The sequence below is a fragment of the Bactrocera oleae genome, chromosome X (assembly GCF_042242935.1).
Source record: "Bactrocera oleae isolate idBacOlea1 chromosome X, idBacOlea1, whole genome shotgun sequence".
Lineage (NCBI taxonomy): Eukaryota > Metazoa > Arthropoda > Insecta > Diptera > Tephritidae > Bactrocera > Bactrocera oleae.
In genome coordinates, this window is record NC_091541.1 from 28,563,493 (window position 1) to 28,581,525 (window position 18,033).

At 36.0% G+C, this 18,033-nt stretch overlaps 2 long non-coding RNA genes across 4 annotated transcripts; one reads left to right on the forward strand and one right to left on the reverse strand.

Annotated features, from left to right (window-relative positions):
* Window positions 1-864: 864 nt before the first annotated feature.
* Window positions 865-7,065, reverse strand: LOC106624234 (uncharacterized). Of its 3 annotated transcripts, none has more exons than XR_011397240.1 (4): window positions 6,919-7,065; window positions 6,151-6,232; window positions 5,463-5,652; window positions 865-941 (listed from the first exon to the last, which is right to left on the reverse strand). It is a non-coding gene; the product is annotated as an uncharacterized lncRNA (long non-coding RNA). The 3 variants fall into 3 exon arrangements; XR_011397241.1 differs by having other exon boundaries at window positions 865-2,161; XR_004976686.2 differs by lacking the exon at window positions 865-941 and having other exon boundaries at window positions 5,348-5,652.
* A 230-nt stretch (window positions 7,066-7,295) lies between these two features.
* LOC138857984 (uncharacterized) lies at window positions 7,296-14,485 on the forward strand. Its single transcript, XR_011397242.1, has 3 exons — window positions 7,296-9,017; window positions 9,080-9,130; window positions 9,190-14,485. It is a non-coding gene; the product is annotated as an uncharacterized lncRNA (long non-coding RNA).
* Window positions 14,486-18,033: the final 3,548 nt, after the last annotated feature.

The window sequence follows — 18,033 nt, forward strand, 5'->3', positions numbered from 1 at the left end:
ACAATCATTGCCACACTCTGTCCGCTTTCTACAACACATTCGGTCGCACAAATATCGCCAACTGCAGCAGCATTCGCAGCCAACCAGTTAATTTGTTGTAAATTCATATCCATATGGAGTGACAATATTTATTCGGTCAGTGGAGTTATGGTAGACAGCTACCCCACCAGCTCTTACATTGGGTCGTTTGAAATGGACGACACAATCGAAGTTCGGCACATCCACAGCTTCTTCATTGTTTATCCATGTTTCCGAAAATAATAAAATATTCGCTCGTTGGGCTATTGTGTCCGTCAAGTCTACTGCGTGAGCCCGTAAACTTTGGCCAGAGAATGTTTACAAGAACAGCTAGAACGAAGCAAGATGAACGATCGCAAGCAAGGGAGGGTCAGGGGGTACACTAAAACATAATTATTTCAGATATATTTTTTATTAATCCAGTTTATATTAAAACGTTTAAATAAGTATGAATTTATGTGTATTTATATTTTTACCTAAATAAAATATTATAATATTATATAAATAAACCCTAAGATATCAGTAATTTTCTATACAAATTAAATAATATAATAATATGATATAAATCCTCCGTTGAAACGCCTCTGTCCATGTTGGCATGTCATGGAAGTAACGGCGAGTTCTCGCGGAGGCGGTGCGGAGCAAAAAATTGAGTTTTGACAAAACGTTGAAAAAAAACAAATGACAACTTTGCCGACAAACATACATACATAGAAGCTCGCATACATATTGACGCCGAATTTTGCGCATCGTCGCGGAATTGACAAAATTTGTTTGAATATTGCGACAATGTCGGTCGGCTATGCTGCCGCGTTTGTCCTTTTTGGAGTGCTTTGCTATTGAAAATTGACTTATGCTCTTTGGAAATACTACGACTACCGATTGGGCTGCATTTTCATAGCGTCGTATTTAGATAAAATGGGCTACATCGAAAAATTATGAAATAATATTAATAAGTAAATGTACCATATGGAGTGTGCTTAAAACATATAAAACTAATAAAAGATTTCATATGTATGTATGTATGTATAAATTGTGTATTTTATATAAATTGTATAATATAATGTCATATATATTGCATAATATGAATTAAATGTTAATAAAAATTTTAAATCGCTAATAGGCCATGTTGCCGATTCTCTTTTCTGAAAAGAACATCAGACAATATCTTCAATTTCTGATTTTTAGCTCGTCGCGAGGAAGCAGCTTGTGGGCAACATACAAATGCAAAGGGAATGGTAGGATCAATTGTAAGATCTTCAATCTTAATTATGAAAACCAAATTTGGTTGACCAGGCGCACAGAAAAAAGCGCGCAATGCAGAGTTATGAACGATCGCACTTCGTTTTGTAGCATACGCGCGTTACTTATGAATGAATTTGTGGGTGTTGTAATATGAAATATTTAACGAATATAGTGCGAGCTTGCTCGATGTTATTGGTCGGTGATGGTACGTCTGCGATTTTTTTTGTCGCTTGCGTCAATGCTTTATTTTTTACAAATAGCATATTGAGTGACATACATATGTACATATGTGTACATATAAGCAAATATATTTGGACATGCGAATGCAATATATACTTACATACACATAGTTTTAGTTTGAAACAAGTACCCGACGATTGCTGTTTGAGTTCACATATTCGACCAATCTAAATGTGTAATATTCGTGGCGCTGCTTGTATAGCACAGCTCCTTATTGCAAATTTGCATCAAATATATTGCCTGAGTTCAAATCCTATCACAGGTGTTGTTTTTTTTCTTTTTTAATTTTTATAAACCTTTTTTATTATTCTTATTTTAATTTTTTCCTGATTATATAAATGTTCTTCAAAATTTTATATTTCTTTTTGTTATTCTAATTTTCTTTAATACGCATGCCAAAAAACATCTGTGCATATATATATTGGCCGTTCTTTTATAAAGCGGTGAAAATTTGCTTGGTACCTTCTTAGAGTAGTGTAGTTAGTTGAGTTCGCTTATAAAGAGAAGTGGGTTCCTTTTTGACGTGGTGTAATTTGATTTTCGAATTTGCGCATTTTTTTTATATTTACATTTGAATACAGCTAACATTTGCGCCTTTGGCCCATTTATTAACATTCTCTGCATTAACATTAACATTTCCTGTCGCTTTCGTTCAATACTGGAATTACAGCCCAACGAGCGCAAAGGAGTTTTACTTCAAAATTTTTAATACTTTTTATATAAGTAATTATTTATAAGATTGCAATTCTTTATTAGCTTTATATTACTTGTTCAAGTATAAATTTTAATTGTTAACATTACAATTTAAACTTATGATATATATGTATATTTATACTTCTCTGATATCCCAGATGTCAACGCAAATATCGACACAAGGGAAAAGCAGAATGCACATATATCGCAGATGTCAACGAAAATATAGACACTGTTCAAAGAGCAGGATTAACGTATGGCCCAACAAATAGCAGAGGTGTCGTCACAAATATTGGCACAACAATCCCAATTGTACTCGTTAGAAACGCGGTTGTCCACGAGGTTTGAAAAGCAGTTCGCAGCGCAAGATGCACATATATCTCAGATGTTATCAACGCAGTTGGAAGAGCAGGAAAAGTGTATACAAGCACAGGTGGAAGAGCAGGAAAAAATTAAAACTAAAACGGATGACTCTTTGCAAGAAGATCTAGAATTGGAAGGTGTAACGCATGAAGTGGAGTGGAACAAATGTACATCGAGTGGAGAAATCACTACAGGAAGGCCAGTCGCAAAAGCATATTGGGCAGAGAGGAGCAGTTTAAAGTTGGTATATGGGTGCTTGCATCGAGTATGGAAAAGCGAAAAAGGGCAAAACTCAGCATTAAGTCAAGGAAAACTAGGTATCCCGAAAACGGATGGAATTAACTCCAATAAGAGAAGGACGAATAAGGAAGTTAACACGGAGAGCAGTGTGACGAACACGGATGATAGAACAAAATCGAATCACCGATAAACTCCCAGCAGCAACTAGGCAGCGATATCGTAGTTGCCAGAATGTTCTAGAGGCGAAGTTTTGTTAAATATCTAATATATAAGGGCAGCCAGATTGTGCAGCAAACATAGTTTTAGTTAGAGTGTTGTCGTATTAAGAGCAATTGAGACATAAGTAAGAAGTTGTAAGCTCGAATAACAAGCAATAAGTGTTAAGTTGTTGGAATTAGAAATGAAGATAAGTGTATAGCCATTAAATTCAGACTTTTATTTAACAATGCAAACTAAACTCAGGAAAAATTGCAGTTTCGCAGCTACGTATTCTAAAGGTAAATCCATAGAAACGGCGTTAAGCTCAGTGCAACAGGTTAGACATAGCAGGTGCTTTCAATAACATCCAGCCGAGGGTCATACTTAGCGCGCTTAAAGATTTGGGCATCTCTGAGCCTCTTTGGAAATTAATTGAACAGATGCTCTTGGACAGGTCAATTATTTCAACACTGGGAGTTTCAAAGATGTGCAGATCTGTCCGAAGATGTACACCCCACTTCTCTGGATCCTGTAGGAGGTACATGCTGTGGCCTACGATGACGAGGTGGCAGTTTCGCTTAGAGGCAAGTTCCCGGATACCCTCGGTAGCCTTACGCAAACAATATTAAAGGATATTAGTCGGTGGGCCGTATGATGCGGGCTAACTTAAATGCTAGCAAGACAGAGCTCAGTAAGAAACACAGTACTCCAGAAATCACGTTGCCATTATTAAGTGGCTCCAGACTACCGATAGAAGATGAGGCAAGCTGCTAGAGACTAATTTTGGACAAAAAGCTTTCTTGAAAACCAAACTTGAAAGCTAGGGTGAAGAAAGCAGCTACAGCACTTTACGCGTGTAAAAGAATGGTGGGGCTCTACACAGGAAGGCCGATTATGACTTACGGTATATTGGTAAGGTGGCGAATGACAGAAAAGAAATACGCGATTAGAAGTATAGAAGCGGACGCGATTAGAAGTATTAAATGGCAGCGAAGTCAGCTCTGAGACTGAGGAAATCCTCCCTAGTAGTCGTCAGTAATAAGGGGCATTCTATGATACTTACGAAGTTCTCTTTCTTTTCACAACTACGAATTCTTACAGAGCTGAATCTAAATCCAGTCCCCAATGTTGCAAGAGAGGCGTGGGGAAGAGGCGTGGTGGACAAGGAATCAGGGGAAAGCTTCTATACGAATGGTTCCAAACTGGATAACCGAGTAGGCGGCGGTGTCTCCTCACCTAAACTAGATACCAAAATCGCCTTTCGGCCTCCAGACCACTGTAGTGTCTCCCAAACGGAGGTCACAGCAATTAAAGAAAGCCTTCTTGTACTGTTAAGAAGTGCGATCACAACTAGAAAAATATTTATATATACGAACAGCCAGGCGGCTTTGAAATCTCTAATGTCTCATAGGATTTCGTCAAAGACAGTGAAAGAATGTCTTGATATCTTAACGGATCAGACATCATATTTCACGATAAACCTGCAATAGGTCCTAGGACGCAGCAATATCCCCGGGAACTGTATAGCAGATACATACTTGTGGATACTCAATCGACGTGCATGTCATAAACATATCTGAGTCACAGTGGAATCAGTCCCTGACTTGCTCAACAAGCAGGCAAACGTGGCATGAATGGAATATGAGCCGCACATGCCGACTGTTAAAAATCAAACGGAATGATATAAGAACTCTAGTAGGAGTACTAACAGGCCACTGTTTAAAAAGCAGACATGCTAGTAGACTTGGAACGCCATATTACGACTATTGTAGAAGCTGTCAGGAGATAGAAGAGGAGGTGACCATTAAACATCTTCTATGCGATTGCACGGCTCTATATAGGAAAAAAATTGCAGCTATCGGCAGAGGTTTTCTCGACGAAGTCTAGGAGGTTACACGGATAAAACTGGTCTTGCTGATAAAGTTCATCAGAAGTACGGGGTAGTTCAGAGAGGAGCCAATGGAGTGAGGGACCTTAGCCCAGGTGGCATCACAATGGGCTTCCTAAAGGCCTAGGTGTGTCTGAAGACAGCCACTCTACCTACCTACCTACCTTTAACAATCCAGTGATCGAACTCAAGTGTGAGTTACAAGGTAGACGATTTATCGAGAAATCCGTTACAATATATAAAGATATATAGATATATATGTATATAAATATTCATTTATATAATATAAAAGTAGTAGTAGTAAAAGTATATAATAATCCAATACATACTATATTTACATATACCTATATACAGTTCAAATATAAATATTAACACTTAAAATGTATACTTAAACAAGAAAAAGCACATCTAACAATACAACCTTATAAACAATTACTTATACTACAATTATAAATGACTATATGCATAAAAAAAGTTATTTTTTTCCTTTATTACGAGAATGTACTACGTCATACTACATTAGTTCTTCGAGGGTTTTTTGCCAACAACTCGACTATGTGGTTATTGATTTAAGTACCTGTTTCATATGTGTATCACGTTCTTCCTTAAAATGGGACTTTTCAGCTAGTACAGCATAAGAAATAACATCGGTGCGAAGATTCACATCGGTCATTTGACCGTTACTCATTTTTTGTTTAAAGATTAAACGTTCGCATTCTTTGCGTTTTTGCATTTCACCCTTGTGTATTGAGATAATGTTAGGAATACTGTTGAGGACGATAGTGAAATAAAAAATACATAGAAAACGAAGCCATTAAGTATAAGTATACATATACAAATATTTATTCACGTATGTATGTATACATAAGTTTTTAAGTAATGAACGAAATTGATAAGCGAGTTAGAAAGTGGCAAAGATAAGTAACATACAAAACACATATGACACTAGATAAGATTTTAAATGCAAACACAATTCTAATACCAGTCAGAAGATACTAAAATATCGGTTTTTGTAGTATCTCCGAGCTAGCTACAAGTTCGTTCCATCAATTCTTTATGCATAAACAGAGACTAAGGGTGCGTTCGAGATGGCAATTACGACAGCAGTGTTGCAAATTTGTCAAAGTATCACGTTCTGCGTGAATTTCTGCCAACACTTGCAACAGCATCATAATGGCAGAGTATCAGCAAATATGCAACACAGTTGCTATACTGCTGCAATTATTACGTAGCTCGAACGCACTCTTACTTTCGTGCCGTATTACCTGTAGATATGCAAACGGTCCGATAATAGTATCCAGTCCAATTTAAGTTGGTCACCAAAAACAGGGAGGCGGATGAATTGTGCTACAAAAACAAACCGTAATAACTTTTGTTTTAATCAATGCCCTAAGTTTGTTTTTTGTATAGCAAATTATTTTTTAATTTATATAATAAATCCCCAAATGGCCTTCATGCTCATGTATCACTGGTTATTTGTCATTTTGCAACCCATTTGTTATTGTGTGCATTAATAGAATTGAACAATAAGTTAAATATTGAAATAAAGCTATTTTTGCGCTATAAAATGTAAAATGAATGTGTACAAACGAATAAGTCAAGGAGATATAAAAGTGAAAAATATAAGTGTAAAATTCATTTTCAATCGAAAATATACGTACGTACGTTAGATAGTTGAAATTTTAAAATTTTAACGCAAATATCTGGAAAACTATAAGTTTACCGCGGCTAAATCTATATATATTCTTGATCTGAAGGTTCCTCTATCCGCCCGTATACATTTTATCTCCAAAATCCAGGGACGGTATTCTAAAGTTTTCTCCTGGCCACTATTGCAGTGTAACGTTGATGGTTAGTTCGTTGATGGTAGCCAATAGCAACAATTTTCCACATATTCATTGCACAATTTCTAGTTCAGAAAGCTTTTCCATATTTTCTAATCCCAGTATATACGATTCCGAAGGCATTCGTGTTTTATCAACGGAAATATTTAAAATATTTTTTATTTGAATAATTATCAAAAAAGAACTTACCTGTTGAAACGCCAATAGGGTTGTTAAGGCTATTCAAAGAAAGATAGATGATAAAGCATTCAAATACACATATATAAGCACTTGTATTGATGCACAATAATATTTTTTGGCATTACTGCCCATCGCATTCATAATTCGCATTCATTATTATACCCTGACTAGATATGTTAATTTTGCTAAGAACTTTGTAACAACAAACGTCGGAGATCCTATAAAGTACATACACATGGCAGAAAAAGTCTGCATTCACTTATGCAAATTTCCTTTGTACTATGAAAAATCGGAAAAAAAGATATGAATAAAAAGTAACTATTTTACAAAATTACGTACCAATAACGTAATTGAATTCAAAATAATTTCACGTAAAAATAAAAAGGTCATTCAAGCCAAGCAAAAAAAGTCTGTTTTTACTTCAACAATAAAGGAATAAAAGGCTAAAAGTTAAAACGTATATAATAAATTGGTAACTAGTTGGATATCCATTCATTTAATGACTTCTAGTAGGGGATTTTTCACTGAACCAACTCATTTGGCTGTTGTTTCTGGACTTATATCTTTCCATTCTTCTTTAAGCGCGTTCTTAAGCATTTATTTGCTGGTGAAAACAGGCTGGCTAATTTTTCTCTCTAGTAAGACCCATAAGTGTTCCATTGGGTTGAGGTCAGATGATTGCGGGGGTGTACGAAGTTGTTTTGGAATATTATAGAGCAACCCTTGCTTCACAATTTCTGCTGTGAGCTTCGGGTCAGTGTCTTGTTGGAAAATAAATCGCTCACCAAGTCCCAACTTAACTGCACTTTCTTTTAAATGTATTTTTAAAATATCAAGATAACCATATTTATTCATTATCGACTCTATAAACTGAAAATTTCCAACGCCCGAACTTGCCATACACCAGCTTATCATAGCACCTCCACCACCATGCTTCACCATAGGTACGAGATTTTGTTTATCCAGAGCTGTTCCACTTTTCCTCCAAACAATCTTACGATCTTTTATGATGCAGAACTTACTCTCATCTGAAAAAATAACGCTTTTCCAAAACTCTGGAGGCTTGTTTAAGTGCTCTTTTGCAAAGGGGATCCTCTTAAGTCGATTTACTCTCGATATGTGGGGCTTTCTACATGCCACTCTGCCGTAAAATCCAGCTCTTTTCATAATTTTTCATACTGTATCTGAACATAACTTCTTTTGGTATTTAAATTCTATGTCTTTTGAAATTTGGCTTTCTGTCAGTCGTGGATTACACCTCACAAGAGAGGTTTTATTGCGCTCTTCTCTTTCAGTTAGTTTTTTTGGACGTCCAGAACGTGGCTTGGACTCATGACATTTTGTTTGCATGTAATTTTTTTTTACTCTCTGGACTGAGGAGTACTATCACCCAACAGTTTTCGCGATTTCTCGATAACTTTTGCCATTTTGCCACAATCCATCAATGAGTTTTCTTTCGCCAATACCTATATCTTTTCGCTTTTGGTCCATATTAAAACAAGAAGAATAACTCCTGTGATTATATATGTTTTAGACGTGTTATTAACCGCGCTAACTATAGTTTATCATTTAAAATAAAATTGATCTAAAAACGTGTACTTTTCATACAACTAACCATCGATATTTAAAGTGAACGCACACTTTTTCTGCTCAACTTACTTAAGTAGCAGTAATAAAATCCCGTTAACTCAGAACGACGCAGACTTTTTCTGCCATGTGTATATAAAAGATCCAATTTCAAATGATTAACATGGCCCTGCAAGACGGATGTAACAAATATCACAAATACAATCAGACCTCTTCAGCTGTTTCTCAACACATGTACATTCACTGTTATTTCTAATTGAATCGGTAATCCTAAAGTTAGAAAGAGTAAACACTACCGATATTCATGCATATCGAAATCTAACATGTTAAAAGAGGAATATACAATCTTTCAAAAAGAAAAGTTTACAATGGACGGCGGTAAAAGGGAAATTTCATGGAAAATTTTGCCGCTTCAACAAAGCAAGTCTTGAATGCAGTTGTAAAACAATCATGTCAGTATGAAATGATAATTAATTGGATAGAGTAAAAGCTATTGCTAAGTTGTAAAACAAATAAGCACGGTAATTTTTGTAATTGCAATATATTTATTATTAAAATACAAATACTTATCGTTTCTATACAGGTTGTTATGTTCACGAAAATTGGTCCGTTCTTTTATTTTATATCCCGCCATGTAAGTATGAAATGAATATTAACTGGAGACTGTTAAAGTTATTGACTTTTGTATTGCAGTCCTTACAAGTGGATGAGCAGGATGCGTGTATACTAGTACAGGGGTTCTCACAGTCGATAGAGCAGGAAGCGTGTATACCTGTACAAGGGTCCTCACAGTTGGAAGACCACGAAACGTGTATACCAGCATAGGCGAAAGAGCAGGATAAAATTAAAACTAAACGGGTGACTCTTTTTTACCTGAAGCTCCTTTTCTTCACTCCGTAAAAAGTCGTACGGAAGTTGACCGTGCAACTGGAGAGGAAACTTCATGAAATTTTTTCCCTGGGCGTTGAGCGTAACCCTTCGCTACCAGTCGAAATTTCTTTGGATGCTCATCTTTAGAATGGAACACGATCTTGTTGCCAATTACTTTATGGTTCGAAGGTTTTTCAACTATTTGCAAAGTTCTGTTCTTCATGAATTAATTTTCATTTCATTTTAAATCCACAAATTTCACAGTATGATAATTTCTCAGTTTGTTTAAATTTTAACCCGTGAACCGAACCGTTTGCCATAATTTTCAATTCGCGTTCGTGCACTGTTTTTTGCATTTGCCAACTTCGCGAAATTTTTCAATGTTTTTTAATAATATAAATTACCCATTTGTTCGACTTCCAATATAACTTCATAACTGTTCATAATCACGGCTTCAGTCTTTTGGAATTTTACAGCATAACCCTTGTCAGTAATTTAAGCAACCGATAGGAAATTCGTAAGTAAGTCAGCCACATGCAAAACGTTTTCTAAACCCAAATTTATTTGCATTCCGCGAACGTCTACCGTAGTGCACACTTTACTTAAACTAAACTTAATTTGTCATATATTTCAAAAATGTTTGTATTTTCACTCACATGAAATGTACAACCACTGTCCCAACACCATCTCATATTTCGTACAGGGGCTACAAATACCCTTTCCTCTGCATTTAATGTCACTTCCGCTTTTTTGTGTGCTTCTTCACTCACACGTGTGTTTTGCTTTTGTGGTTTTTTATTGCAATTTCTCGTGAAATGTCCCGTTTTACCTTTGAACTCGCTGAATCAATCAAGATCAATGTACGGTTGTAAAGCACATTCTTGTTGCCCACTTTGTCCTTTTTTGATTTTTGCGACTCTTGTTCTGCGAGAATTTTTGCACGAATTAGGTCCGGCTTCGGCAATTCGTCTCGCGTCTCAACTGTCCACCTAAATGTCTCGTGCGACGCCGGCAGACTGTAGAACAACAAAATTGCAAGTAACTCATCGTCAATTGCGACGCCTTTTTCATTCTCGCCTTCTGACAGTAGCGTCGCTTTTCTAGCTGGACCTTTAATATGAAATATCGAATTTCGACCAAACTTCACGTACACTGCTGCACTCCGAAATCAGCCCCAGCTCTGATGGCGCTATCGCCAACATGATGTCCGCTGATGCCTTTTGATCAGCCATTTTCCATTAATGGAGCTTTACTTCATCTGGGGAGCGCACTATCGTGCCGTCGGCATACTCCCACAAATCGATTTTAAATAATACAGCATAATTCTTTGCGTTTAGCGGCTCAATCCTCATAACACCAGCCATTATACTTAAAGGCTCAATTGAACTTTTTACCGTAAAATAAACTTAACTTTATTTTACGCAGTCGCCTACAGTCTTATGGGTCCTGGGTCCATAAACTAAAGTTCCGAGGATATAATAACAACTGACTTTATTTGAATTTGTAAAAAAGCATTACAATGTATGAATGGTAAAAAGGAAGAAAATACAAGAATAGTTTTCAGGGTTGCAAGAGGCCCATATATGTAATATTAAGTACATGTTCATTTAATACTATTCACTACCAACTACTTCGCCTCCATAACAAAGATCACTCGACTATTTGACGACTTGAATACAGCATTTTTTGATAACAATTCAATTCACCAATTAACCATTCACACGCGATTGGCCGACAGACGGAACTGCTCCGCTTCATACTTCGTGCCCAGGTTGGAGCGCACCAAATACTTAAACAGCAGTGTGGCGTTCTCATTAGCCTACTTCAAAAGATGATCATTGCCCACCAGGATGACGCAGCGCTGCGCATTCCAAATCATGTGCTGCATATTGCAAGGATATACAACCTAGAGAAGGCAAGACAGTGTAAGTTGAATAAATTGATACTAATTTGCACAAAGCCTTTAACACTTATTTCCGAATAAAGCAAGGAAAATGTGATGAAAAAGGTTTACAAATTTAAAATTTATTAAAATCTTTTAATACAAGTAACTTGAACTTTAACAAATTAAATTAAATATTCCGCAGAGAAAAAGTCGAAAAAAACGATGTTCACTTCGCAGGTTAACGATGACGGCGGACGATCGAAAAGTTGCACACAGGAGCTTTCGTATCAAAAATGTTGACTTGGCGCTCAGGCCTATGGACGAAACGAATGATATATAGCGAATGAGAATGGTATGTTGTGTTGTCCTGTGTGGTGTCATCTGGTGCGGTGTCATCTGGTGTGGGGTGAAATTCCTTGAGTGTTCACTGGTGTGGTGAGTTTCATTAAGGTGTGTCAGTTTTTCCCGAGTAGAGCGGTGCACTTGGAGGAGGGAGTTAAAACTCATTTAAACATCCTGGGCCCCCTAGGCGAATATTTTGCCTAGTATTACACGTATATGCTTATATTGCATGTATTTCGGCGTACTGCTGGTTGAGTAGCCGAGGGCGCGGCATACATGGTGATATAGTTATATCCATATTTACGTGTATGGGCAGAACGCATATTCGGTATGCATTTTGCTGTGCGTGCAAAAGATATGTAACTTAATTTTGCGGGTTTTGAGGTTGTATGTGCTTTTCATACTTATTGTATTGCGGTTGTTTCTTTTATAATTTTATTATCTGTATTGTTTGTTGAAAATTTCTTTACCATCGCTTTATTACGGTTAGCGACTCCACGCCTGGCTCAGATATGGCCAGAATGGGTGCTCCTTTGAAGCCTTGAAGAGGGATCTTGCGAGAGTGAGATTTGTGATTTTCACTCACTTTTTTTAAGTGAGATTTACAACTTTTACAAATGTTTCCCATAAACTACCCGTTTGATGAGTGCTTAGATAGTTTCGATAAGAGCTTTTTGTAAGTCTGGGTGCGACACTGTATCACATTGTAAATATGGTGATCCCTTAACTTTATTTTTGAAGTTTTATACATTATAAAAATGTTGTCAACTATCAGGCACTATAGAGGTGTCGATTTTTCGGCTTTCTTAGGACAATTTTGTTATATGTTATGTTAAGTGCGATTTTACCAAGTAGTAGCGCGCCACATAACTCAAGATTTTTGAAGCAGGATTTTTGTATCATTATTGGCCGGAGCCATCCTGCGGGGTCGAAAAGTTACATATTTGTGTTTTTAAACCTGATCTTTTCAGAAAGGACTCTGACTTGATTTTTTCTGCCAAATTCGTGGAGTGTTGGAACATTGGGAATTTAGTGGTAGTCGTATGACGTACCGGCCATTATTTGATCTAGTAGTTGTGGATTTGTAAAAGTCTTCACAATACTGATCATCAGGGGTTGCGATTGATATGGGGGGGAGCTCTTCTAACTCCCAAAATTTCCTTAATTGTGAATGAAGGTATTCTTTAGAGTATACGTCAATTTGAGTTGTTGTTGTGGAAACTGGTTCTGTAACTAGTCCACTTAGGATCCAGCCGAAAATAGTATTTTGTGCCAATAGTTTGTTTGAAATTTTCTCAACACCCTCGAGTATTACCTGAGGTATGAGATCGCTGCCTAATAGAATGTCTATTTGAGCGGGGGTGTTGCAGTTGGGATCTGCTAGCTTTAGGTGTGAAACCTTTTGCCAATGCTTGCTATTTATGTGATAGCTTGGAAGCATATTTGTAAGTTGCGGTAAGACTATAGCTTCTGCTTGTATGTGCTTATCCGCTTGGGGGGAAATTAGGGTAATGGGGCAGATTTTATTTGAGTTTTGGACTACTCTTCCGCCCATTCCCGTGATTTCAAAATTGGCTAGTTTTTTTGGCAGTTGTAGCCTATTTTGAGCCCTAGACGCTATGAAAGATCGTTGTGATCCTTGGTCTATTAAGGCCCTAAGTTTAAACAGTTCTCCTCGGTGTTCGATGGAGATGACTGCTGTGGGTAGTAATACCCTATTTTGTATTTCGCTGTGTATCGTTTGAGTTTTTGATGCCTTTGAGCAACATGGTGTCTTTTGGCAATTTTTGGGATTTCGGTTTTTGGGAGTTGTTGTTACCACTAAACCTGTGGTTCTTTTTGTATAAGCGCTTCTTTGGGGTGATATGGGAAATTTGCTGTAATGAAGCATTGAATGGTGTCTTTTGTGACAATATAAGCAATTAAACTTGCTTTTGCAACGATTTTTCTGGTAATGCGGCAGTGCATATGTTTACCAGTATAGGGTCCCAGCTGTCTGTGGGAATATTTTGTGTCGATAAAACCGACAAACAGTTTGAAACAGTGGATTGTAGTCTTATAAACTCTTCACTGGTTTCTTTTTGAATCTTAGGCAAGGTTATTAGTGTCGTTACTTGGTTATCGACCAATATTCTTTCATTTTCATATCTTGCTTTTAGAGCTTCCCAAGCCAAATTGAAATTGTCGTCATTAAGTGCGAACTGTTTGACTATTACGCCTGCTTGACCGTGCGTTTTGTATCGGAGGTGATACAATTTTTGCGCTTTTGATAATTTTGGATGGTTGATGTAAACGGCAGTGAACATGTCCCGTAAGGACGGCCATTCTTCATAACCTCCAGAAAATATTTCTGTGTCACATGCGGGCACCTCGAGATGGATGCCTGAACTTGCCTCTTGATTTTGTACTTGTGGCAGCTCTACTCTCGGATGTGGAGTAGGTGCAATAGCTTTTATTAGCTTTAATTGATCAGAAATCATAGCTTTTGTTTCTTCGTACTGGTCTAAGCAGTTTTCGTATAGTGCGTAAGCCGACGATTTAAAATCGTGTGGTAGATCTGAATTGTCATAATCTACTATGGCGTCATGAGCCGTTTGGAGACGAGTCCAAAAATTGTCAATATTTTGTTTTTTTATTTCCAATAACGATTCAGAGATGTCTTGAATCGGTGAAGATGAAAATCGAGTGCAGTATTGTGTTAATCTGTCACTCTCAGAAATGAATTTGGTGGCACACATATTTTTGCCTTTTATTTGCTTTGTGGTAACCTGTCTTGCGCGTGTAGCTTCTGCAGGTGTAATTTGATTTTTATCGTCATTAACCATTTTTGTTATGTTATTTATTACTATATGTGTCAAAGTTAATTAAAATTGTCTCAGTGTTAACTGATTTAAACGCAGCAATAAATTATAATTAATACCGAATACTCTTTTACATATACTTGTATGCGAGTTTTTTTCGGACTAGATAAATATTTAAATGCGAAATAAATTTTTTAATTTGTAAATTATTTTAAATATTTTGTTGTGAGTGTAATTTAAATTTTCTTAATTTAATTATTAAGAATCGCTCTTTGAATGTTTAATTTAACAATATTTTGTATGTCCTTATTGTTGATGTATTTAGGTACACCCTAATACACGGACTTGTTAGTATATATTTATGTGCTCCTGAAATTGAGAGCTTGTTGAAGAGATCAATACACTTTGTACATAAGTATGCACGGATTGTTTGTGCGTATGTATGTATATTTTCTAATGCAATTGAGAGCTCGTTGTAGAGATCAATTTGCTTTTACTTTTGTGTACGCAATCCTGCTTGTTTGTTACAAGGGGTATTGCGGGATGTATGCCAATTGTGGACTTTGAAAATATGTACAATTATAATTGTATATGTTTTAATATGTATATATATTTAAATATTATTTTTGTTTGTGTGCAATTGAGAGCTCGTTAGAGAGATCAATGCGTTTTTGTTTGATTCGCAATCCTGCTTGCTTGTGTTTTAACAAGATCAAGAGGTTTTGCTTGAATAGATGTACATATGCGTATGTATATATATTTATATATATATATATATATATTTTTTTTTTTAAGAGTTTGTTTGTTTTTTTTTTGCTTTTTAATAAAAAATAAAATAAAGGAAATTTTATTTCACTTTGTTTATTCATTAGCAATTTAAAAATCACCTTTTAGTGAATGTTTAAAATTTTAATAATTTAATATTACCCAATGTTGAGTATGGTATAAAAATATAGGTAGATTGTATGCCGTATGTATGTATAAACTGGGCTTCTATATTTTGCAATAGAAAGAGAGCGCGAAAAAGGAATTGATAATGTGCAGGTATTCTCCGTATGCACATATATGGATGTAAATATGTACTTGGTTTTTGAAAATATATATATATGTCGTTTGTATTTATTTTGTTTCTTCTTCTTTTCTTTAAAATTTTTGTTATATGCCTTTGCTTACTTATTTAAGGCAATCCTGCTTACTGTTTTTGTTAAAAATAAGGGGTATTGCCGGAAAATATTTGCAAGTAAATACTTGAATTCTGTTTTTGTTTTTTGTGTTTGTGAAATATGTGTGTTTGAAAACACAAAGGTAAGCTTATAGGCATACAATAATTGTTTACATAATATATATTTGGATATATAAGTATATTGTACCAAACTGGTTTTAATGTCAGCGGTATTTCGATTTGTACCGTGATCTATACCAGTTTGGTAATCTTATTTTATATTAATGTATAAAATAATAAGTGAAATAAATACGCTCACTTTGGTTTTCCTCAAGGGGCTTTTGGAGGGCGTATATATGTATATACAAGTTACGTGCTTGTGCGTTTGTCCCAGTGCCTGTCTTCTTCGGCATCCAGCTGGCTAGCTCCTTATGCGTGTTTGTTGTTTTTATTTTTGTGGATAAATTTGCTCGCGCCCGAATATGTGTTTTTGTTTAGATTTTGTTGTATGGTGCATTAGTTTCGCGCTCAATTTATGTATGCTTTTAGTTTATTTCAGTTTTCGCGCTCGATTTGTATTGTATTAGTTAGTTGTTTAAGATGTTTAGCAAATTTTGCACTGTATATTTATGTATTTGTTATTTTCACCGCACTTATTTTTGTCACAGCACTTCAACCTTTTCGATAAGTTATATATGTATGTTTATGTTTATTTTGTTTGGTTCGTATTTGGTCACTGTGTATATGTAACTAAATTTTTATTTTTTTTTTAAATGTTTTTTCACTCCATAGTGCCTCTCACTATGGCTCGAAGGACCATGAATAAATTGATACTAATTTGCACAAAGCCTTTAACACTTATTTCCGAATAAAGCAAGGAAAATGTGATGAAAAAGGTTTACAAATTTAAAATTTATTAAAATCTTTTAATACAAGTAACTTGAACTTTAACAAATTAAATTAAATATTCCGCAGAGAAAAAGTCGAAAAAAACGATGTTCACTTCGCAGGTTAACGATGACGGCGGACGATCGAAAAGTTGCACACAGGAGCTTTCGTATCAAAAATGTTGACTTGGCGCTCAGGCCTGTGGACGAAACGAATGATATATAGCGAATGAGAATGGTATGTTGTGTTGTCCTGTGTGGTGTCATCTGGTGTGGGGTGAAATTCCTTGAGTGTTCACAGGTGTGGTGAGTTTCATTAAGGTGTGTCAGTTTTTCCCGAGTAGAGCGGTGCACTTGGAGGAGGGAGTTAAAACTCATTTAAACATAAGTAATAGGCCTTTCAAACCTTAAAGCAGAAAATAGGGCAACATACCTTCGAATCACTATTGGGAAAAATATCACGCAACGCTTCACGAATGCTTTAGGGGATAATTTGACAGTTGGTAAATTTTTAAATTCCACGGTTTCACCAGCCAAACCGTCGTCCCCGTAATGCAACTGAATCAGCTGACCCCCCGAATTACGCACTGCACCGTCGTAGTTTACCATAACCGACAAGTAGTTTACCAGCCTTACAATTTAATTCAGCTCTTTCCTATCATTGCACTCATCTCAAATTATAATTGAACTTTTTATCAACACTGCAGCTAGGTCGCTAAATTTTTTATGTGATTTGTTATAAATGCCTGTGCGTCGTTCGCCTATAATCTAGCAAAGTAGCCGCAATGCCTTGGCGATGCAGCTGTCAATGAGATTATCTGTTGTGATGTTAAAAATTCCCTACCGGTTCCACATGGTACGTCCTAAAAAAACCGCCTCGTTCAGAAGCAACAAGCAGTATACGAAAATTACTGTATGTGTTGTTATTGTTTTTTTTAATACTTTTTTTTTGAAATAATAACATGTAACAATATAATAACAAATAAGTTGAAAACAATTAAAACCGAACAGACGATCAGACAAACGGACATGATATGTAGATTACTGTTTTTGTGTCCTCCGATATAGTCATCAAGTTAGTGCCATCGGTTGACACTATTGTCGAAACTTAAAAGATAAAAGAGAAAACAATAAAAACGCCCTATAGTACACAGTTACAGCCGCAATTCAAAGTTTACATTGGTAGCGCTAAAAGTAAAACTTAAATAAATAAATTAAAACGGGGAATGTTGCTACTCTTACAACAGAATTGTGAACTTAAAAACAAAAATTTAGCTTTGAATATGTAGAGGTGAAATTTTACAAGTGTAGTAATGAATTGGTTACCTCTATCTTGTAGGGAAATTTCTCTGTGTTGGGTTGAGGGGAAAAAATGTCCTATGGTGTAAAGAAATTTTTCATTTTGCTGTGCCAAATGGAAAGTAAAATTTTGACAATTGAAGTCCAAGTAAAACGATAAATAAATACAATGAAACTAGAAAATTGCGTTCGGGTTGAGTTTATTACGGATTGAGAATTTTGTCCCTAGCGACAGAAAGAGTCGGTAGGAATCTGCCGACGAAAAATTTGCGTAGTGCGGAAGTGCGAGGC